The sequence below is a fragment of the Mixophyes fleayi genome, chromosome 12, assembly GCF_038048845.1.
Source record: "Mixophyes fleayi isolate aMixFle1 chromosome 12, aMixFle1.hap1, whole genome shotgun sequence".
Taxonomy (NCBI): domain Eukaryota; kingdom Metazoa; phylum Chordata; class Amphibia; order Anura; family Limnodynastidae; genus Mixophyes; species Mixophyes fleayi.
Genome location: NC_134413.1, coordinates 50,015,957 through 50,041,077, shown reverse-complemented (window position 1 = coordinate 50,041,077; position 25,121 = coordinate 50,015,957). Strand labels below are relative to the sequence as shown.

The following is a 25,121-nucleotide window of genomic DNA, read 5'->3' as shown; positions in this document are numbered from 1 at the left end:
AAATGGCCCTAGCCGAAGCACCCCTGTGAGATCGCCGCGGCACCCCAGGGAGCCACAGCACACAGTTTGGGAACTTCTGGCTTAGAGGTTAACAAGCAGGGCCTTAAAACACATGCATATGATATCTCAGATCTCCAAGTATAAGTTTTGTTAGCCCTTTCGATGGGCTCAAGATTAACAGGTATCCCAGTTCCTAAACATGACAGCATTTGCCATCACCTCTGCTGTCACTACACTCTCTACGATAATCCATACATGTACCGATAGACATGTATGATCCTAACAGCAACACTTCTTCCTGTAGCTTTCACATCACTTCTGGGATCATTCAGGACCAATGGTGCTCTGTCCTGAATAATCCCTAATATATCAAGGTGCCAGGGGATATTGGACAATTGGTCTGATCCATCCATACCTTCCAATTTGACTAAACTATGAACCTGTCAGTTGGGCCATGTTAGACATTTGCCTATAAAGTCATCACAGATCACAAAGTCTTTAGTGCTACCTTCATGCAGGCTATAAAAACAGTGTTACAAGTAAGCAAAAGGGTAATTTTTCTATGTGAAAAAATATATTAAATTGGAACCTGAAACCAAACTGGGAACACGTGAATGGTGACATAATGACATAATTTCAGCAATCATTTCATAAAAAAGTAGCCTATACTTGGTTACAATTATGTGCAGATGATCAGGGGATTTCTCAGCTCTGCAGTAACTTAATACTTCCTTCAAGTATGATATTATGGTTAGAAGGAAGTAAGAATACTGACAATGCACAATCATAGAGAGCAGTGTACTGATTTTGCATCTTAGTTTGCTAACCTGCCACCAGGTAAGAAGCTGCTGCCTGTGATGCCAGTGCAGAAGCCATTTGGTGCAGCTGAGATTCAGAAGCAGTGTAGGACCTGCAAGGCTGCAAATGGTAACAACAGTCTTAAACCAAATTTTGAAAAAAGTGCTCAAAGGCATTTAAAGAGATACGAACATTTTCTGTACATAATTCTACCTAATACAGATGAATGTAAAGGTGAACCATAGTTTTATGTTATCCCTCTATGCAAACTAAGAGCAAACTTGGCGAGCTGTATCTGCCGTCTCTTTCCTTGCTCTCGGTCGTACTTCCAGACCTGACCACTCACCAAATTATCTCTTATCCTACCTCATTGGAGTCGAACATGTCCCTTCCCATTTGGTCGTTCCCCCAAAATTTTGGATTATCAGAGGTGGGATACCCATTTGGGTCTATTTTGCTAAATTAACTACTATATATGAAAAGCCTTAACCTTGAGCTATTAAGGAATATTTAAATAAAATTGAGAATTATACTCACCGTTAATTTCCTTTCCTTGAATTACTCCATGGCAACCCTTACAATGGGTTAATCCATGATCAGCTAAAGTAGACAGGAAGAATTTTGTCCCACCTGGCCCCTATATAAGGCAGCTCCTCCTCTTCCTCAGTGTCTTTCGTAACTTCCCAAGCCGAAGTATTTCAAGGAAACTAAATTAACGGTGAATATAATTCTCAATTTTCCTTTCCCTACTCCATGGCAGCCCTTACAATGCGATATACCAAAGCAGTACAATAATTGGGAGGGCAATAAAACCAACACCTTAATAAAGTCAAACAGAAAATTTATTCATAGTGCTTGTTGGAGAATCTTTCTCCCAAACTGTGTTTCTTTAGAGACTGAAACGTCAAGAAGATAATGGCTAGAAAAAGTGTGCACAGACGACCATCCGGCTGCCTTACAGATGTCAGTTGCCGATGCATGTGTTCTATGTGCCCAGGAGGTCACTACCGTACCCTTGTTGAATGTGCTTTCAGTATTCTAGGTACCTCCTGCCCTTTCCCCCTGTAGGCCTGTGCAATCATTTCTCTGATCCACTTTGCCAATGTGGGTTTGAATAGGGCCTGTCCTTTGCGAGGACCTTCCGGAAGCACAAATAGTTGCTTTGTCTTCCTCAGATTTTTTGTTCTGATGATGTACGTAGATATAGCCCTCACTAGGTCTAATGTGTGGAGACGTGTTTCGTCACTATTAGCAGGATGAGGACAGAGAGATGGCAGAATCAACTCCTGATTGATGTGGAATGAGGATACCACCTTGGGTAAATAATCCAGATTAGTCTTCAGAACCACTCTATCTTCATAGATATTCAGAAAGGGTTCTTCACACCATAAATCATGTATGTCCCCTATTTGATGAGCCGAAGTGATAGCCACCAAAAAGAGTACCTTTAGAGTAAGGCATCTAAGAGATATGTCTTGTAACGGTTCAAACGGATCGGCTGTTAAGGCATCCAAAACAACATTAAGGTCCCAAGGGGCTAAGAATGGTTTGCGTCTTGGGCGTAACCTCTTAAGTGCTTGAATAAACTGAAAGATAAGACTCTGAGATGCCAGTTGGATATCAAGAAGTATGCTAAGGGCCGATACTTGTACCTTCAGCGTAGCAGGTGCTAGTCCTTTAACAAAACCACCTTTGCGAAATTCTAACACAACGGGTACACTGGCAGACATGGGATCCTTCGCCATGTCTCCTGCCCAACAAATACATTTTTTCCAGATTCTGTAATAAATCATGGTGGAGATTTTCTTCCTGGCCTGAATTAGAATGTCTGTTACTTCATCTGAGACCCCTTTGGATTTCAGTAATTGCCTCTCAGTCTCCACGCCATCAAACTCAGGGAGTTTGGATTTGGATGTAAAACTGGACCCTGATGTATGAGGTCTGGCCTGATCGGTAACGGCCATGGATGTTCCAGAAACATTCTCTGTGCTACAGTGAACCAGGGACGCCTCGGCCACGCCGGGAGGATCGCTATCACTTCCACTTTCTCTTTCCTTATTTTTCTGAGTATCTGAGGGATGAGTGGAAAGGGAGGAAATACGTACCCCAGTTTGAAGTTCCACTGTATTGATAGGGCATCTATCCCTAGGGCTGTGACGAAAGTAGAAGGGGGGTACCTTGGCATTGCTTCCTGTGGCCATAAGGTCTATTTTTGGTGTTCCAAATCTGTATTGTACCAGCTGAAAGACTTATTTGTGCAGCTCCCACTCCCCTGGGTGAACTTGGTGTCTGCTCAAGTAATCCACCACTACGTTGTCTTTGCCTGCTACATGAAGGGCTGAGAGAGATCTCAGATTCGCCTCTGCCCACTCCATTAGAGAGGTTATTTCTGCCAACATTGTTCTGCTCTTGGTACCACCTTGCTTGTTTATGAAGGCAACCACAGTCCTGTTGTCGGAGAAGACTCATAGATGCTTGTCTCGTAGATAGGGCTGGAAGTACTGAACCGCCCGCCAGACTGCTCTCATCTCCAAGACGTTCCCCTGAAGAATTCTCTCTTCGTCTCGCCAAGTGCCCTGCGTGACCATACCTTGCATGTGAGCACCCCAACCTAGTGCACCGGCGGCTGTGGTAAGGATATACCAGTCTGGTACCGAAAGGGTCAAACCTTGTTTTCTCAGGTCTGGGAGCTGCCACAATGTATGGACTGCCTGGCTGACCTTGAGAGATTGATTTTGGAGTCTAGTGAAGGCGCAGACATGTTCTCGCTGACACACGAGGTTGGATTTGAATCAGGTGTGCTAACAACTGGATCTTGCGGCCCTTTCTTGAGAGAGGCAGACTTTGTCCGTATGTGTATTTATTTGCACTCCTAGAAATACAAGCTGTTGTGATGGTATCAACTGGCTTTTTTTCTATATTGACTAACCAACCGTGTTGTTGCAGAAACTGGATCACTTGAGATGTAGTTTCCCAGGCTGTTTCTTCTGATTTTGCCAAAACTAGAATATCGTCTAGATAAGGCCACAAGGTCACTCCTCTTTCCCTGAGCGCCGCCATTAGCACTACAAGGACCTTGGTGAATGATCTTGGAGACGTGGAAAGGCCAAACGGAAGACAAGTGAACCGGAAGCGACGCCCTAGAATGCAAATCCTTAGGAACTGTTGGTGATGGGATGTGATTGGAATATGGAAATATGCATCTTTTAAGTCTATTGCCATTAGAAAATCTCCTGTATCTAGTGCTTTGAGAATTGTGTTGACAGATTCCATCCTGAAATGATTTGCTCGCACATAGCAGTTGAGAGCCCTTAAATCTAGCACTGTCCTGAAGGCACCTGATGGTTTCTGGACAAGGAACAGTTTGGAGTAGAACCCTTTTCTTTCTTGTGCGGATGGTACTGATACAATAGCTCTTGTTCTCACCAGGCCTCTGAGACTTTCCTCCAATGCCTGCCGTTCTAGGGAAGACGACGGACTTCTTGACTGAATGAATTTGTTGTCTATAGGGTACGTATGGAATTCTATAGCATATTCCTTGGTGACTATCTCCTGCACCCATTTGTCTAGTGTGGTCTGAATTCAAAGTTTTGCAAAGCGTGATATCCTGCCACCCACTTGAGTTAGTGGGGACTGGATTCGTAGATAGTCATTGGGGTCTTTGCTAGCCTTGCTTCCCCCTTCTTGGTCTGAAGGGCCGAAAGGACTGCCTTGCCATACTATCCTGTTGTCTAGAAAATTTTCTTCCCGGCCTGTAGGTATGGGCTTCCTTAAATTGCTGTTTTGGAGAATAAGAGAAGAAACGTCTCACCTTTCTGTTCTGTGGTAACCAATTAGCTTTGCCACTTGCTAACCTCTGCATAAGGTTGTCCAGTTTTTCGCCAAACAGGAAACTGCCTTCATATGGAAGTGTTGTCAGACGGCTTTTAGATTGGTGATCTGCCGCCCATGGACGTAGCCAGAGCGCCCCTCTCGCTACTACTGCAGAAGCCATGCTCATGGAAGAAAACACAATCGTATCCAACGCAGCTACACACAACAAAGCAATACTTGTTTGCATAATCTCTAGGGATTTGAGATGATACACTCTATCTTATCCTCAATATCCGTATATAGCGTATTGGCCCATAGTCTCAGGGCTCTAGCTACCGAAGCCATGGCTACCCAGGATTTTAGGGTTATGCCTGAGGAGATATGTAATTTCCTGAAGGAAGTCTCCATTTTCCTATCCATAGCATCTTTCAATGGACCCCCATCATCCCACGGGAGAGTGGTCCTTGAGGATATAGCTATAACTGAATCCACTTTAGGCACTGAACACCATTTCAGCATATCTTCATCCAGAAGAGTACATGCGATTTAGCCTCCCCATGTTAGGATTACTTTTGTCTAGAGCCTGACATTCTTTAGTAATCAAATCTTTAACTACTTTATGCGTATAGAACACTCTAGACTTCACTTGGTGCTCTGCAAACAATACATCCTGCGGTTTGATTGGCACTGCTGGCTCTCAATACCTAATGATTTGTTAATATGCTTCAGTATCATATTTACAGTATCCAAATTAAACATTCTGGGTTCCTCCTTCACCCCAACTTCACTATCTGAGTCCGAATCCCATTCCTGAGTAGAGCTGAATGTTTTGGAGGACGGCCCTGGCCTTATTTCCTCCATATCTTCTATTGTAGGGACCCTGGCCCTTGTAGCTCTCTCTCTCCTGGGGCCTGAAACTCCTGCATTGCTTTAGCCATCCATGAAAAGAACTGCCTGAATTGTTCAGGGGGGACAGGCTCCTCTACAGTTTCCAGGGTGCATGATACACATAATGGGTCAGTACAATCCTTCGGCAATCTGCCATCACAGGCTGCACACACACACACACGATTGTTCACTTTACATTTCCTTTTTCCCTGCACAAGTTCCACAGAGGTACTGTAAACATATAGAAAAGAAACTAAGTAACCTATCCTTAGGAATAAAAAAGACCCCTTACTAAGGCCTTACCTTGGGGTGTCCTTCAGCTTTTTTGGGGCGGATTCTTGGTCCATAGTGCACTTTCCAATAGCTACCAACTCCTGCAGCTTCCAACACCAAGCAAAGACTGAACCTCATTGATAATGGGCTGCAGCTGCTTAATATGGTGCCTGCTCTCGACATCATCATATTGAGTCTTAGCATACTTATCACCTGATTTTTTCCACAGGCGAGTCTGCCAAAGAATCAGCGCTGCTGGCAACGTATAGTGCGTGTCCTTGTGCGTGCGCATTGTCCTCCGTGCGCGCATTGTCCTCCATGTGCGCACTTCCTGTGCATAACCCCGGGAGTCTCATAAGATTAAATCAAAGAGAATACCCGTGCCCAGCTAAAACTGCCCTGTAGTCAGCCCAGAGGAAAAAGACATAACCTCAGGTAAGCCCTCTCGAATAACATAACAAACAAAAATAACAAACACTCACTACACTATCCTGTCCTAACACTGCTGAGACAGGAAGAAAAGACACTGAGGAAGAGGAGGAGCTGCCTTATATAGGGGCCAGGTGGGACACAATTTTTCTTTTCTTTCTTGCCATGGAGTAGGGAAAGGAAAGTGGTGTTTTCCTTTTAAGAAATATGTTGGGTATCACTGTTGAACAGAAGACATTGTACGAGTTTGTATCTATGTGAATACCTGAGTCAGATGTCTGCAGCTGGTTGTCTCAATAGGATGTTGCTATGTCCTTCACCTTAACTGAAACAAAATATACAATTAAATACCAATATGGGAGCATTATCTATTGTATTCAACAAATCTACTCTCTCTTCTTACATCCTTGAGCATATTTTATAACAGTGTATCTTTTTAACCACAGCGGTCATGAAATTAAGTGAATTCCCAAAATGTCATGAAACAGATATATTATATATTGTACATTCATAACGTGTATAATAAAATGTCATGTCAAATGTTTTTATGTACAAAAAAGTAGACACAAACTATAAAAAAAAAAAAAAAAAAATCAGCATGCATTTGTCATTTGCTTTTTCTGGCTAAACAAAAGGGTGTATCTATAACATACACAAAGTTGTGGGACTTCTATGATGAAGCCATGCAGTGGTATTATGGCAGCCAAATGCAGATGCTGAGTGAGCCCTATAGAGCTGCAGTTACGCTCCTCTTCCAGCTTAAAAGTTGGAAGAGGGGCTGACATTTCACCCAGGTGCTCAACTGAGCAGCCAAATAAAGTATATTACAGAAGAGCTTCATCACCATATTAAAAAAAAAAACAGAATAAATGAATCACAAAGGTTTTTCTCTTTTAGTTGACTCATTTATTTCCCTTGTCAATGGCGACTTAATACATTAGTATTCATTCAGTAGCAATGCAACAATGCATTTATTGCAAGTTGCAGGAGTTTATCTACAGGCCAATAAATTAATGTCATCTGAAGGTTAAGGACATTGTGAATTTTCAAACTTCATATTACTTTTCTCTGTATCAGAACTGATAAGTGTTGGTAAGAGGGGTTAATGGACTTAATCCTAGAATTTCCCCACTGAGGCGTCTAAGTGGATTCTGAAGGGAAATAATCATTTAGATGATTTAATACTACAAACCTAAGAGGGTCTCATACTTGGTTGTGTAATGAAGATGTATACCAACAAAATCATGCCGGTACCTAAGTTCACAAACTGATCACTGCTTCAGTAGTTGCAAGACCACTGACTTACATGAAGCCACATAGGAGGTGGCAAGCTTGAGGCAGTGGCCATGCCGTATAATAACAGCAGGTGTTATTTTTGGAGAGGAGGAAGTACGACCCATGTTTTGGGAGAAGACAAGGCATTGGCCTGACTGTCAGAGAGGAAAGTCACCATTATTTTTAGGGAACAAAATTTTGTTGTCTGCTCAGTACTGTTGGAAGTGAACCTCTTCAACCTAGTAATGTGGATCAATGTGCAGAGAGCAGGACATTTTTTAACGGTTATACTTCTCTACTAATGTGCAACACGGAGGAACAAATCTGGTCCTTATATCTTCTCCAATCCTTCAACTTTGGCTTCACCTCTTACTATTCTACCTTGTACAATATTCGACTTCAGCTCGTACCTCACCACCAGTACTCTCAGTACTAAGCGGCTTAGCCAGACGTGTTGGGTCTCTGATAGCTATCCCAGCCAAGTGATTCTTTCATGGGAGCTGACAGCACTGTGAACCAACTCTTTCCCTGTCCAAATTGCTATTACTCCCAAAACACACCTTGTTCTGAAAAGCTCTGTGCTTCAGTGGAAATTGAGGCAGATAGTGGGTACAAAGATGCTACTGTACTGCTTAGCAGCCATTTTGTGCTTTGTAAATTACCTTCAGTGAGGCAGATTCAATTTGCCGCGTTACTCTCAAAAGTAACGTGGCCTGTGCCCTATTACCATTAATATGGTCATTTTAACCCAGATATCTGCTTGTGGCTCCCTGAGCCGCGTGCAAAAATCAGCGTTGAAATTACCGTACTACAGGTAATAGTGTGCACTATTACCGTAGTAACAGTAATAGTGCGCACTATGCCGCGTTACTTTCGAGAGTAACCTGGTCAATTGAATCTGCCCCAGTGTTTAATATATCAAACTTTTCCTACATTGATATAGAACAATAAACATATTACCGAAGAGTTATTATCCAAACCCAGGCTACTAAACTAATTAATTAAATTGAGCAAATGCCAAAAGGGCTAAACTACTGGTAGCACTATTCAATGGTATATCAAATACATAAGTATTTAGTAGTTGTAAGATAACATCAAGGTTTTTCATAGAGACAGCAAAAATTTCAAGGGACTTTTATTCTGAAATTGTATTTATTATAAAGCTTTGGATCTGACAGTATATCAGCTCAAGTAAAACATATCAAACAAAGTTTAATATGTTGGAAAAAAAAAACACTGTTCCTTTCGTTGGAGTTTACTTTCTTTCATTAATTAAACACATTATTATAATTCTGTCAAATACTATTCACCTTACATATTGACGTTAAACTTGGGTCTTTTTCCATCTTAATGTAATTAAATCAACAAAACAATAATTCAAATATTCCCCTCTCTATAAATCTAATTTGCATTATTTATATTTTTTAAAAACGACAAGATGAAGCCAGGTGACTTCCAGATTATGTTAGCTAGTTAAATAGTATTTTGTAGCTTTGCACGTTCTCCTGGCTATCAGGGCTGCTGGGGGCCGAGATTAAACCCTGTACCCGGTGAAGTGGCTTGTTGGGCCCCCCTGGCACAGCTCAGAGCCTCTGATTAAAACAAGGTCACCGTGCAGAACTTGGCTGGGGTGGGGGAGGTGATCATGTGGACTAATAGGAAGTTATTGGTCCAGGCAATCAACTTCTCCAGCTTTCCCCTTACACATACTTGCCAACTCTCCCGGAATGTCCGGGAGACTCCCGCATTTTGAGAGAGTCTCCCGGACTCCCGGGCGAGTGTGGCAAAATCCCGGATCTGCCCACTTCCTAGTGAAGTGGGCAGAATTAGGTCACAAACGCCGCGATTCCTGGTGAATCGCGGCGTTTAGCCCCGCCCCCTCTGTCAAATGACGCATTTTGCGTCATGACGTCATGGGGGCGGGTCCAAAATGACACGGATTTTGGAGGCCCGCCCCCCCATGACGCCCACCTCCCCCGCAGGCTCCCGGATACCAACATTGTAAAGTTGGTAAGTATGCCCTTACAGTCCTCCGCGGATTGGGGCTATTGATGGGTGGATGAGATCAGACATGTGTGCCCCCTTGGGTATTCGGCTGTCAAATCACCTATCCTCAATAGCAACATGTTGCTTTAGACCTCAAGTGGTAAATTTATCAAGCTGCAGGTCTGAAAAGTGGAGATGTTGCCTATAGCAACCAATCAGAATCTAGTTATCATTTATTTAGTACATTCTACAAAATGACAGCTAGAATCTGATTGGTTGCTATAGGCAACATCTCTACTTTTTCAAACTTGCCGTTTGATAAATTTACCCCCAAGTGTTAATAGCCCTAATCATCATAGCAATAGGTTAAATAGATTATAGTCCAGCTTTTTGGGTATGAGCCAAATTCTGTATTATTTACCCACTAAACAGATTAGAAAGAGGAGGTAGCACAGTAAAATAAAATACATAATTTAAATTAAGTTAAATTAAGTTGTTAGATTCTTGATAAATAAAATGTCTTTAATATTGTGGGATTAATGTGTGCAGGGTTGGATAAGAGGTAGTTTGGAGGTGAGGGGGATGATGGAACTGCCCAAATGTTCCATTCCCCTTAAGCAACAGATTTTAATGAGAAATGGGCAGCACGGTGGCGTAGCGGTTAGCACTTCTGCCCTACAGCACTGGGGTCATGAGTTCAATTCCCAACAATGACCTTATCTGTGAGGAGTTTGTATGGGTTTCCTCCGGGTGCTCCGGTTTCCTCCCACACTCCAAAAACATACTGGCAGGTTAATTGGCTGCTAACAAATTGACTCTAGTGTGTCTGTGTGTGTATGTTAGGGAATTAAGACTGTAAGCCCCACTGGGGCAGGGACTGATGTGAGTGGGTTCTCTGTACAGCACTGTGGAATTAGTGGCACTATATAAATAAATGGTGAGGATGATGATATCCCTGGTGACAGATGTATAACAATGATATCTAATACTCTCTACTGCTTTACAATATTACTCTCCACTCTGCAAATTCCAGGAAGCTGATATACGGATCTAACATTTTTATAGAAGTCAAACTTTGACCAACTCCTTAGGATCAGCCATTACAGGCTTATCATATATATTGTATTGTATAATGTATACTTGTGTATTCACAGTTATCAACGTCTATTAATGGCAACCTTCATTTCTCAAATCCCACAACCAGACCAACCTGGAGATAGTGAATGAGCATATGTGGCAGTAAGAAAACTATCTCACTTGTGTTGAGTTTTGTCTGTGCCCAACTAATTTTTTTTTTCCTTACTATTGGTACTAATGAACCAAATTTCAATATTGATGTATTTGGCCTTGTCATGCACATGGCCAAATTGTGACTTTATATGTAGTCGTGGATCACTCCTCTACTTAAAGGGATAGACCTTTTGTGCTTTGATTTAAAACCTAGCAATGTAAATAATACTCTATAATGGTAAATTATAAACCAATGATGGCTAACCTGTGACACTCCAGGTGTCGTGAAACTACAAGTCCCAGCATGCTCTACCAGCTAGTTATCTACTGGCAAAGCATGCTGGGGCTTGTAGTTTCACAACACCTGGAGTGTCACAGGTTAGCCATCACTGTTATAAACCCTCAAAAGTGCAGTCCCACAAAGCTACTTTATGTGTGCAAACCTGTCCCACTAGCATATTTATGGCAACACGTTGGCTTAGTGTTTAGCACTTCTGCCTCACAGTACTTTGGTCATGAGTTCAATTCCTGACCGAGGCCATCTGTGTGGAGTTTGTATGTCCTCCTCTTGTTTGCCTGGGTTTCCTCCAGGTGCTTTGGTTTCCTCCCACACTCCAAAAACAGACTAGTAGGTTAATTGGCTACTACCAATTTGACCCTAGTCTCTCTGTGCGTATGTCATAGTTGCCTACTCTCCCTGAATGTCCGGGAGACTCCTGAATTTTTGGGAGCTCTCCTGGACTCCCAAGAGAGCAGGGCAACCTCCTCGATCATGCCCCGTTCCTTGGTGAAGTGTGCAGGGGCAGGGCTAAACTTGTTATCCTGGCCCCGCCCCCTGCTGTGATAGGCCGAAGTTGACAGCTTTTTACAGCGGCGCGGCCTACTGACGCAAATCTCGTGGCCAAGCCCCCATTAAGCAGCCCTCTCCCAGACAGCTTGCTGCCAATGTTGACAAGTATGGTGTATGTATGATAGGGAATTTATACGGTAAGCGCCAATGGGGCAGGGAGAGCGAGTCCTCTGTACAGCTCTACGGAATTAGTGGCGCTACATAAATAGCTGATGATGATATTTCAAGTTGTGTGTCCATTTCATGGACCATGCAATTGCCATTGGAAAACCAATCTGTACTTAATTTTGCGGGTTTACACCAGAAAATGTGCATGATGGAGAGACTGAAACATCACTTCAAAGCTTACCCTACTCACTCATTAGGACCACTTCCTTTAGTCATTTAAACTTTTCAATACATCACCTAAAATCCTGTACAGTTTAGGATTGAGATTGTGTTTATTACACTTGTGTTTATTACACGTGGCATGTGTGCTTTTAATACATTGGCTGACATGAATCTCGAAATGTGCAATTGGAAGTTACAAAGTGTATTCATTCATTGGACAAGACCAAATCAACCCAAAAATCAAGTTGTTTTGCAGGGGGAAACTGTCTTTCCTCCAGCGAACTACCAATCATTCCTGTAAATTTTCTTTCTTCAATCTGTTCTCTCATTCGCAGGGGCTGGCAGGCAATTTTTAACCAGGGGGTGAGAATTTGCTCAACAGCCTATTAGATACGTTTTAAAGGAGAAAAATGCAGGTAGCCCAATGACCCAGCCCAAGGTAGCCCGCTAAGGGGCTGGCCCCGGGGGGCAGAGGCGCCCATTCCCCACCTGCCCCTGCTCATTCCGCAATACTTAGTCTCATTTATTTCATGGTGGTGCAAAACTACAAGCACTCGTGTGTCTAATGCAGGCAACGCTCCCAATCCTCACATAAGCTGTTGCAAACTTTTGATCTCATCTAGACGCCACCATCTTGGCCTGTACATCCATGCTGTTCCCTGTAAAACTGGGTGTAAGGGCAGAAAAGTAGGCATGTGATATCACAAAATAGCTTTTTGCTGCAGTTTTCCACTTTTGCTGTTGTAAATCAAAATGACCCTTACTGTTTATAAGGCACCAACATAAACAACAGCTATGTACAATTAAGTAACATCAAATATCTCAAACTGGAGTAGTTGCAAATCTGGGAGTACAAGCCCAAAGTTGGCAGTCTTCCTGTAAGGTAGGTTACAATTGTAATTGCATGCCTTCTCTAAGCCTATAGCTGTATATTTGTGTATCGTGCTTTTCCTCCCAGGTGTGATAGGCTACTTTGATCTTTATTTAATATAAAAAAAAAAATCGTCAAAACGTAATAAAAAGCTGCCTATTCGATTACATACAGTGCACAGTACCTGTATCCCAGGAGACTGCAATCTATTAAGTGCTGGATCCACTATAGTCGGTGTAGAATCGCCATTCCCATAACACAAGGAACTGCTCTGAAAATAGAGCACAGGAGTGACACCCGGAGATGGTTCCTCATTCTCAGCCAGAACACCTGCAGAGTTACTTCTCTCTAGACAGTCAGCGAGAAGCGAAGGTCAACACCTTCCCTCCATTAAAATACAAAGTAGACACAGCTTCTGATAAGAAATAACATCTATGTCGCCCTAAAAGAATATAAGACCAATGCTTCTGTCCGTCCACTCCAGAGGAGCGCCTTTCGCTGTATACATAAAACCCCTCCTTTAATGCCAACCTGTTCTTTTTTGGCACCGTCTGACTCAAACGTTGCCTGGGAATTTTACTACAGCCTCTAGTTGCCATGGGGAGGCAGCTGATGTCATTGCCATGAATGAGACCCTGAAAATTCACAACTCAGACAGGAATAGAAGCGTTCAGCCTTCACTTAACTCACTCACTCCCTACGGTGGGGAGGGGGCCTATAGAGCCATTATTCTAAGTGTGTCGGTAAATCCCACACGCATTTGAAGGGTTAACCCGTGATGACCAGTGTTCTATTCAGTCACATTACTTCAGTAGTCTTAGAACGGTATGTGTTTGACTTATGTCATGCTGAACGGTGATGCATTTCAACCAAATGTGGCATCCAGTATTTCTCACTTATCATTGTAACATCCCAAATATTTTCAGCCATCATGTATTATTTATGCAGAGATAGATACATGTTGGCTGTATTCACCATCTGTTATATACACATTTCCGCATACTGAAAATGTGGTGGCAAAAATATTCAATATTGTGTTAAATAGTGACTATTTTTATAACTAACATTGGAAGCGAAGAGTCACTATCTATATTTAAACCTATGATTACATTACCAAAAAATTCACTTGACACAGTTTCAAGGCTGTTTCTATAGTAACCACTGGCAGATACATAAATTTCTTATATATATTCTGCTCCATGGGAGGTTTCTGTCCCCCTGAGCTCGCTCTAAGGCACCTGCGTTACGGTTTGACAGGTGTATCGTACACAGATGTATCAGGGTATATTTTGTAAACATGGTAACCGGAGAGGGTGTTTGGGAAATTTTTAAGTCAAGACAATATAGGGTATATTTACTAAACTGCGGGTTTGAAAAAGTGGAGCTGTTGCCTATAGCAACGAATCAGTTTCTAGTTAGCATCTATTTCGTACATTCTACAAAGCGATAGCTAGAATCTGATTGGTTACTGTAGGCAACATCTCCACTTTTTTAAACCTGCAGTTTAATAAATATGTCCCTATGGGTCTGAATCATTAAGGAACGCAAAGTGAACGTAATTTCCATTTTTAAAAAATTGGTGGAAAATAAAAGCAGATGCGCCTATGTTCAACTAGAAGAGGATCTCAAGAAACATTTCCAGTTGAATACAGGTGTAAGCACGTTCTGCCTATACGGCACTTGCACACAACCGACTGCACAATACATATTTATATAATAAATCCCATCAGAATGCACAGATTAAAAAATATTAAATACCTTAACATCTGTTAAAAATATAGTCATTAATGAAAAATATTTTTTTTATTTACATGAAATATATTTATCAGGATGTTATTACTACTGTACATAAAATGCATTTGTACAGTTGTTCTTGATTGCAAACACATGTTCTAGCACACATGTGTGACAACCATCACTATCACTTGGCACTTACACCTGCCCTGTAATTGGTGCAAGTGATACAACTGAAAATCACCTACCTGAGAGATGCCCCCAGCCTGATTCAGACGTATGCGAGTGTGCTCAACCTTGGCATGTCCTTACTGTACATTTACTACATGCATACGCCCCTGCCCTCCATGAAATCATAGGCTGTGCTTTCTAAGATGAAGTGGATGTTCTTGTGTATAGTCCTTTTCTGAGCAATTTTACACAAAATTCGCCATGTATCGGCATTTACGTTCTTTAATGAATCAAGCCCTATAAAACTAAGAAGCAGTTGTACATTTTGCACAAAACACTACACTGGCGGTTTTCTGTTTAGTGTCTGGCTAAGTGAAAAAGCAGGTCTAATACATGGTGTATATATTTTGATGCAGTATATTAGGAGTGATTCTCCGTTAGGTTATTGCGCTTGTTACAGTGGCAGATGCCATTTTTTATTTTGATAGGGGAACTGGAAATTGATCTGAGTAGAAAGGTTGTACAAAGTAAGTGATTGTTGAATAAATTACTTGCATGACACATAGGTAGTTTTTGATAAACAACTGAACTACAAAAGAATAATTCCTTGCCACAGACCGTCTTTAATTGAAGCAGGGTTTCTTATGCATTTTCAATCTCTTAGGACTCATTCAGTTTCCCTGTAACTTTTGTTTATACTATTCCTTTCTGATATACAAATCACGCAAAATCCCAATGCTTGAAAAACATAGGGGATATTAAAGAGTTCCAGAATTGCAATCTAGGGACATTGAAAACATACCGATAGGTTAATTGGCTGCAATCAAAAAAATTTACCCTAGTCTCTGTCTACTTGAGTGTAGGGTGGTAACAGATACCAACCGACGATGAGAGTCCACCTAAAAAAAAGGGGGAGAGTCAAAATAGAAAGATAACAAAAACAGACACAGATAGAACCAATCGAGCAAAAATAAACAAATCAGGGAGGATCTGCTTCCCGGGGACGTCGTCTCGAAGACCGGGACCAATCAGGCTGAGGGAGCGCCGGGCGCTGGGTCTGGGAAGGGGTGGCCTAAGGGACTGACGGCTTGGGGAGAATACCCAGTTTATCCAGGAGGCTCTTACCCTGTTCCAGCGATTTGACGTCTGTCTCCCTCTCTGTCTGTCTGTCTGTGTCTGAGTGTGTGTCTATAGTAGGGAATTTAGACTGTAAGCTCCAATGGGGCAGGGACTGATGTGAATGAGTTCTCTGTACAGCGCTGCGGAATTAGTGGCGCTATATAAATAAATGATGATGATGATGATTGAAAGGCAGGGTAAAATGCAGAATTACATAATAGCTGAGATAACCTCTATTTTTATAATGCCAGACACCAGTTCTGGATTTCTTAAGAAATAATTAAAAACAGGTCCGTCCCACCCACAGACATGCCCTTTCACACAATTCAAGTAAGAGTGATTGCATATGTCACACGCCTAATGTTGGAATAAGACATACTAGCATATAGATGGTCTGATCGTTTAATGGAGAAAGCAAATTCGTTTGTTTCAATTTGTTTATGACTTTTGAACACTGCTGAAACTCAAAGTGAACATGTTGTCACAAGCACTGGATGCATGGCCTGTAGAGAACACAAACCTCCCAAATTTTAGATGTCGGGACAGTGTGCGTGCACTGAAGCAATTGGCCTGCTTTTTATAATTATTATTATTATCATTAATATTATTACTTGCTTCATATGTGGTCTACAGCGTCGTGCAGAGAGCAAACAACAAGAAAGTACATGGTATAACGTACAATAACAGTACAATAGAGTAAATAAATAACACTACAACTCTCAACACAGCTACTGATAGCCTGGATGGGTAAGAGGTATATTTAGCGCCCTTGTGCCCATTAAGGTGGGTGCAACTAACAGGCTTAAAGCCACTGAAAGAGGTTTCTGTATTGGAAGGGGAGCCAGTGTAAGGTTTGGCAAAGAGGGGAGGCAGATGTGGAAAGGCAAGAGAGGAAGATAAATCTAGCTGCAGCATTAAGTATAGAGGAGCGAGTTGGGAGTGGGGGAGGCCAGTAAGGAGAAGGTTGCAGTAGTCAAGACAAGAAATGATCAGTGAGTGGATAAGAGGGTTGGTGGAATCCTGGAAGAGGAAGGGTCTGATATGAGCAATGTTGCAGAGTTGAAAGCGACAGGATTGGCCAAGAGATTGAATGGGAGGTATGAAGGGGAGGGAGGAGTCAAGTATGACACCCAGGCATCGGAGTTGGTGAACAGCAGAGATAGTGCTGCCTTTCCCCCAACACCGCCCCTTCAATGCTGAGGTTAATGTGATGTATGTGATGTGAAGTGTGCATTACAGGGAGGAGATATGTTATATCGGAGCAATAATTTAGCAGTAAGAGAATGGGTGGGATGGTTAAAGCCTATAGAGGAGGCAACTCAGGAGTAAGATTCCTAGTTTCTTGAGATCCCTGTAAAACCTATTTAAAGTGTAAGGTTAGGATCTTAAGACTCCACAAAATTAATGTAATGACCCCATTAGATGTTAAATACTGAAATCATGTCTATACCCTAGCAGAAAAGTTAACAACTCTAAAAGTTACAATTGTAATTCAAAATTGACACTTTAAAGATGATTTAAAAGTTTCCACACAGGGACTTTGGTGAATTGCCCATTTAATTTACTAGTGACAGCAAACAGTGTGCATGCGAAGATAAGATTAGGTGAGATGACATGTTTTGACAAAAACTAAATATGTATTATGTATACGCATGTATCTTTGTTTCACAGGTTACCAAGACACGCACCACTAGACTTCTCCTACCCAGTTGATACCCAGATCATTGACAAGGAGAAAGGGGATGATATTATAAATAAATTTTATTAAAAAAGTCAAACATTACCCAGGTATAGAGACATTTTGGTTAATGTAGAAATATATGGCAGTTTGAAATCCCTGAATGACAACTAGTGGTTGAAATGCTTTAGAGTTCAGTCCGTAGCATGCAAATGGTAGTGAAATATAATTTTTGAAAATTACAGTGTAGTAGTAACACCTGTAGTAAAAAAAAATAATAAATATTAGGTAGGAGGGGACAATTAATCATGTTTAGAAGGGAAGTATTCCCAGAAGAGATTTTTGTTTTTCTCACCTTAGGAATCAAGAAATGGAAAACTGAGGAATATCAGAACAACTCTACAAGTGGACCTGATGGAGAAAATGACAAATGGGTAGGAGAAAGGAAAGAATTCAAAATACCTGCTTTCTTTTGCTTCTCAATTAGGTGCCGATATCAGCAGGGTGCCCAGATATAACAGATGGTATCCCTGACAGATGGCAAAATAGTAAGATGACTGGAAGGAGCCAGATGCCTAAAGATGATTGTACCCCAGAAGACCCCCATCCTCTTTGTAAAGAGGATGACATCAGTGGCGCACGCAAGGGGGGTTTCAGAGTGGTCGGGGGGGGGGGGGAACCAATCCTCCAACCCCCATCGGCTTTTTGCCACCTTCAACTCCCTCCCCTCCCCCACTGTGTATACATAGTTGTATGGCGAGCATATAGGACAACAAGTAGCATTTGCAACAACTAGGAGTGCTTGTAGTGTGTGGAACACTAGTTATATATGCTGGCATCATTTAGTATTGTTTTTTTTTTTTTTAAACATTTTATTAAGGAGATTTTTCAGTTTTCAAAACAGTGTAAAGGTTAAGTTACATTGATCAAACAACAAGTACCTTGCAAATGATAAGACCAATGTGAACTTTGTCAATCAAAGTAAAAACATAGAAAGGGAAAGAGAAGAGAGAAAGCAGGGAACGGGGGGGGGGGGGGGGGGGGGAAGGGAAAAGGGTGAGGAAAGGAAGAAATGTTAGTGTGGTAAGAGGGGAAAGGAAAAGGGGCACCTGACCTGGCATCTAGATGTATTACATGTATATATCATATATTGAACATCTTCTAACTCTATATTCAATAGTTTCCATTCTAATCAGGCCTTGGTTGTTCTGAACCATAGGAGTCGAGCCAAGGATCCCAAATCGCACAAAATTTATTGGGACGGTCATTGAGAATGCTTGTAATGTGTTGTAATGTGTTCACAGCTATATGTCTGCCATATTCTATTGAGGATTTCAGGCAGCAATGGGGATTCTGGATGTTTCCAATTTGCTGCTATTGCGCATTTAGCCGCATTAAATATATGGCCCATGAGCGCCATTGTATATTTGTTAACATCCGGTATAGGCCTATGCAATAGCGAATATGAGGGGCAGGGGGAGTTTTACTGCGGTGACTATTAATTAAATTGTGAATTTTCCTCCAGAGTTCCACAAGTCTCGGACAGGACCACCAAACATGTTGGAATGAGCCTTCCTGCCCACATAGTCTCCAGCATTGACTAGAGGAGTCAGGATATATGGCTTTCAAGCGGGTTGGGACCAAATACCATCTATATAAGAGCTTATACGAGTTCTCCTTGGTACGGACACAGATAGAGCTCTTAGCAACTCGTGACCTGATCTTAGCCCATTCCTCTATCTCCAGTTCAACGCCAAGGTCTTCTTCCCACTTCAGCTCATAACGATCTTTGGCAGGTTGACGAAATGCCACCATGATACTGTAAAAAGTAGATATTAAACAAGTAGGAAGGGACTTGCGTCTGCAAAAAGTTTCTAAAGGTGTACGTTGGTATATAGGCTTAAGCATTGGGAGCGATTGATATAAGTGTCTCAACTGAAGGTATTGATAGAAACAGTCATGGGGAATGCCATATCGTCGTTGTAAGTCCGCAAATTCGGGGAATATCCGCATGGGCACTATGTCAGTAATAAATCTTAGACCTTGTCGGGACCAGTGGTGAAAAGAGGAGTGTTGGTGCCCTGGTGGAAAAGCTGGATTGTTCCACAGTGGGAACATAGCTTCAGAGTTTTTTATTAGCTGAAACGTGCGGGTACTGTAGTCCCACATCTGGAGGGAGAAACGGGTGGTGGATAAGAGTAACGGGAGTGGCGGTCTATGTTTGATTGATATCCAAAGTAGTGTATAGGGCGAGAGTAATTGCAAAAAGGTAGCCTCAATGTCTACCCAGAGCCTAGTGGAAGATGGAGAGTGAAATAAGACTAGCTGGGTCAAGTGTGCAGCATTATAGTATTTGGAGATGTTTGGGAGGTCTACTCCTCCTTCTGAATTTCGTCGGAAGAGCGTGCAGACCCTTACTCGGGGTCGTTTGCCTGCCCAAACAAATCTAGTAATTTGCTTCTGGAGGGTCTGTAGCGCAAGAGAGGGTACTCGAACAGGTAGGGTTTGAAACAAATAAAGAATTTGTGGCAAGAGGTTAATTTTTACCGCCGCCATGCGGCCGAACCAAGAGATATAAAGTTTATCCCATTTTTCAAGATCACGCTTGAGTGAGTCTTAAAGCCTGGGTAAGTTAGCTGCATATATCTGATTATAATGGGTCGTTAAGTGAATTCCCAGGTATTTAAGTTTATCTCGTTGCCATCGGAAGTTTTTTTGGTTCTTCAGGGTATCTAATAGGCGGGGAGGTAGATTAAGAGGGAGAATTTCTGATTTGTCCATGTTGATCTTGAAGTTAGACACTGCGCCATACTCATCGAGTTCTTTTTGAAGGGATGGGATGGAGGCAAAGGGGTTGGTAACTGTAAGAAGAATATCATCTGCGTACATAGATATCTTATAATTAGTCGTCCCCATTTGAATTCCAGAAATTGTCGGGTTCCTGCGTATACGCAACGCCAGTGGTTCCATCGTGAGAGCGAACAGCAAGGGGGAAAGTGGGCAGCCCTGTCGAGTACCATTTGTAATGTGAAACGGAGACGATGCGGCGCCATTGGCTATAACCGTAGCTGAGGGATTGTGATAGAGGGACGCTAGTCCGCATAGGAAACGGCCCCTGAACCCCATTGTGCCCAAGGTGGCTCTCATGAAGGGCCATGAGACCCTGTCAAACGCCTTTTCTGCATCAAGAGACACCACCAGAGCAGGGACCCGGGCCCGGTTTGCTATTTCAATTAGATCAATAGCTCTTCTAGTATTGTCGGCTCCTTGTCGACTAGGGATAAAACCCACCTGATCTGGAATCACTCTGGCTAGTCTGTTCGCTAGTAGTTTAGCGAATAGCTTTAGGTCCACATTTAACAGCGAAATTGGTCGATAGCTTTCACAGCGACTAGGGTCACGTCCCTCTTTAGCTATAACAATAACGTCTGCTCTGGTGGTGTCCCTTTCAAAGTACCCACCATTCAAAATTGTTTCAAAAAGCGAGAGAAGCATAGGTGCCAGATCAGAGGCAAATTTTTTATAATAAATTGCTGTAAGGCCATCTGGGCCTGGAGCTGCAGAGTTTCTTAGGGTCCTAATGGTTGCTTTGATCTCTTTTATCGTGATGTCAGCGTTTAGAATTAAGAGCTCTGCTGCAGTGAGGGGAGGGAGCAAGTCTGAAGAAAGTCTCGTATCTGGGTATGAAGAATATCTTGGGAGTCTGTTGCCAAGGGGAGATTATATAGTAAAGTGTAGTAGGCGCTGAATCTATCAGCTATGGATTGTGGGTCGTATAGCGATTGCTGTGCTTGATCCTTAATGGATATTATGCGGTTATGGGTCCGTTTGCTTTGAAGCCTACGAGCGAGCAATGTATCAGCTTTATCCCCTTTTTCGTAGTGTCGCTGTTGTAACCATTGAAGAGTCTTAGCCTTTGAAGCTAGTAGTTTACCTAGCTGTCCTCGCAAAGCCAGAAGTTTTAAATAAGTTGTACGTTTGGGATATGTTTGGTGCTGTCTGGTTAGGGTTTGGATTTGGACTTCTGGTTAGGGTTTGGATTTGGACTTCTAAGTCAGCAACTGCTTTTTGATGTAGTTTTTTCTCGCGAGATGCTAAACTGATCAGGCGTCCTCTGATGGTCGCTTTATGAGCCTCCCATCTTACAGTAGAAGTAGTATCTTCTTGGGCATTGTCTGTTTGAAAGTCAAGAATAGCTTGTCGTATCGTATTAACATTGTCTTTTTTTAGAAATAGATGGTCATTTAGTCTCCATCGATAACATGGTGCAACGGGTGGCAAAACGTCAAGTCGCACTAACACAGCTAAGTGGTCAGACCAGGGAACTGATGTAGTAGTAGCCGATTTCAGGGATCGAGTCGTAAGAGCATCTACAAATACCATATCCAATCTAGAGTAAGTTCCATGTGCTACCAAATAATGTGTATACGTTCTGTCATTGGAGTATAGCACTCGCCATGTATCATAAAGATTAGCTTGAGTGATCAAGGATTGTAGTTTAAGGCTTTCACGTGCTATTTGACTACCTCGTAATGTTGGAGGTGAACGGTCTAATTGAATGTTTAAGATGGCATTAAAGTCACCCCCTATTATTATCCTTCCAGTCCCAGTTTGTGAAAGTCTGGAGAAAAATTGAGGAAAAAAAGGTGTTTTGTGATGTGTTGGGAGCATATAGTGTAACTAAAGTAATTGGTGTGCAGAGGAGAGAACCTGTTAGAACAACATATCGTCCTTGGGGGTCTGTATAGGATGTATCGATTGTTAAAGGAAGAGTATGGTGAAGTAGTATAGCTGTACCCTTGACTTTTTGGGAAGATGTGGAATAATAAACCTGGGGGTAGTGTTTGCATTGTAGATTTGGATGTATATGTTGGAAATGCGTTTCTTGCAACATTACAATCTGAGGAGAATGACGTTTCAAGTACTGGAACAAAATAGTGCGCTTTTGTGGCGTATTAAGACCATTAGCATTTATAGTTAGAACCGAGAGGGTCATGGTTGATACCAGTAGAATTTATGCCAAGATAATTTTGGGTAGTATAAAAGGAGCAGCTCGATGCCAGGCCGAGGTGCAAAGGATAGGGAGGGGAAAGAATGGGTTAGTAGGGGGATAAAAGTAGAGTGAGAGGAGAGAAGACAGCTTGACTGGCAAGTCATGTCTTCAAAAAAATCGAGACCAGTACATCCTGTGTACTTGGGGATTGTGGGGGGGTGGTTGTGTAGCCGTGGGTACACTTGCTCGGGGAGAAGGGGGAATCCTAGTCGTTGCAAATATGCGAGGAAAAATATACATGCACGCAACTTATAAACATTTAAAAGAAAGAGATAAGTAGAAAAGTAATACTATGTAGTACATTATCAGTTTAGCTAACTATATATAGTCATTTGGCTAACAGTAACCGTAACATTAACAGCAAATAAGATCCGTAAAATGATATCAATATCAAGTCTGGACACCAAATCCTTGGCCTTAGTAATAAACTTAAGTAATTAGCTTGTAACCAAACTGAAAAACCGACTGCTCCGCAGCTCGAAGAGTCAGCCACAAATCTTAGATGCTATAGAATATAGGGTGTCTCTCCGGCTACCAGGGCTACTAACAGTGTTAACATCGGACAACAATTGAGAGACATCAGTCAGAAAACATATCATTTAGTATTGTGTGTGTGTGTGTGTGTGTGTGTGTGTGTGTGTGTGTGTGTGTATATATATATATATATATATATATATATATATTTATATTTATTGAGACTAGCAGTGATGTGTATTGAGCAAGTATGTAGTGCTTCTCTATCTGGGCCATCTTAACCACATTATGGGCCCCCGGGCAAAGCAGTGCACCGGGTCCCCTAGATATAGATATAAATATATAGATATATAGAGATAGATAGATGTACTTGCTCAGTGACCCTTGAAGGTTTTTTTTTTTTTTTGCAGGTTTTTTCTTTTGCAGGATTATTTATTCTCATTAAGAGCCGTACCCTATGGGGCCCCCGGGCAGCTGCCCATCGTGCCCAATGGAAAAGATGGCCCTGTTCTCTATATGAGAATAGGAACATATGGGAACAAAGGTTGTGCAGTGTTTGGCAGAGAAGTTGCACTATGCATAAGGGAATTGCCATAATGGAGTTGTACTATGCACAATTTAGTTGTACTCAATGAAGTTTTACTGTGAGCAGTGAAGTTGTTCTGTGCACAGTAGTATTATGGGAGCAGGAATTTTGTATCCAGGCAGTTATACTTGGAAAATAAGGAGGATAAAATGTGTATATATAATATATATATTTAATTTTTTTCAGATTAATGTGCCAGATTGCTACTAATGCAATCATTGCTCTTTCCTATAGGATACTGACTTGGGATGGAGCAGACATTGTGTGTATACCTTTAGGACGGTACATAGAGGGCAACAGTTTTGCTGTGGGGCTCCAAGCCATACTTCATCAGTCTTTTATTGGCGGTAGTCATGAAATTTAACATGTACCTTGTTGAAAATTGGCAACTGGCTTCAAATGTTCTGTCTTAGTATTTCTCACTCTAGAATGATGGACTTCAAATGGTTTGGAAAATGCCTTGTAACATTTTACAGACTTAAACCACTGCAACAGTTGTGTCTCCGACATCATTGCTGATGTTTCCTCTCCTTGGCATGGCCCAACACAACGTGGGTGCTCTGGATGCTCTAAACCCATCTGCCAAAGATTCTGCTTCTATTTAAAGGTGGTAGCACTTCCTTATGATAAAATATTGAAGTGCACTTGATTAGCACATCCAGGCGCAATATAACTTGATATGGAAGTAGAAATGGTGTACTTACTTTTTTACACATGGGGTTTTTCATGTTGGCTTTTGTATTTCTGTTATGGGCTATTTGTCATATTAGATTCAATTTATCAAGTTTTAGGACTTGGTGAGGTCTAGATGATTTTTAATTATGTCCTGATATGTAAAACACAGATTTAAAAGTGGGTGTACTTTATAACAGTGGTAGTCATATTTCCGACGGTCACAATACAGACGGAAATAATATTCAGATGAAAATCCCTACACTATAAGTACTGACATGGAAAAAATCCAGAGAGGCTAAATACCTACATGGTGAAAACACAGACAAGGATAAAATAGCGATCGTATAATTGCCGACAGTCGCACTGCCAGCATTAAAACGGCAATGCGAGTGGTACAAACAGCAGACAAACAGCGTGGGGCAGAGCCAAATTTAGACCTCATGGGGCACTAGGCAAGATAATGGTTTGCCCACCCCCTCCCTGAAACAATCCATAGCACTATATTTTTTTTAGCATAGTATATACTCCTATAGTTAATTAGAAGGGTAAGCTATGTGCTGCCGCACATCACGCTGCTGCTCATGCATCACCATGTGGCCACTCATTTTTGTCCCTCTCATTACACTGCATCACACTGTGGTCCTAGCAGTTAAAGAATAATGACCATGGACCCCATATTTTTTCAAAGGATCTAGCAGAATTTTGAATTATACTGGTCATATGCTCCATACAATGAATATTAAGCTCAGTGGTCGAAGGGGAAATTTAGTAGTGGCGGTATGAAAAATGTAATGGGAATGTAAACAAGTGAATGGAATTTTATTATTTTACAATGAAGGCAGTACGAGAAGTAGCGGTATGGCCTACTACCATATACACCCCACTTCC

The 25,121-nt window shown here is 41.9% G+C and overlaps 1 protein-coding gene across 2 annotated transcripts in view; it reads right to left on the bottom strand.

The window, feature by feature from the left end:
* The window catches only part of PAK6 (p21 (RAC1) activated kinase 6), a 131,439-nt gene extending 118,171 nt beyond the window's left edge, over window positions 1-13,268 (bottom strand). Inside the window, exons 1-2 of one of the 2 annotated variants that reach the window (XM_075193085.1) lie at window positions 12,928-13,268; window positions 6,467-6,526 (exon numbers count right to left, since the gene is read on the bottom strand). The gene's annotated coding sequence lies outside the window, so the exon portion shown is untranslated. The remainder of the gene's footprint in view (window positions 1-6,466; window positions 6,527-12,927) is intronic. The other variant, XM_075193088.1, reaches the window with a different exon arrangement.
* Between the last annotated feature and the right edge of the window lie 11,853 nt (window positions 13,269-25,121).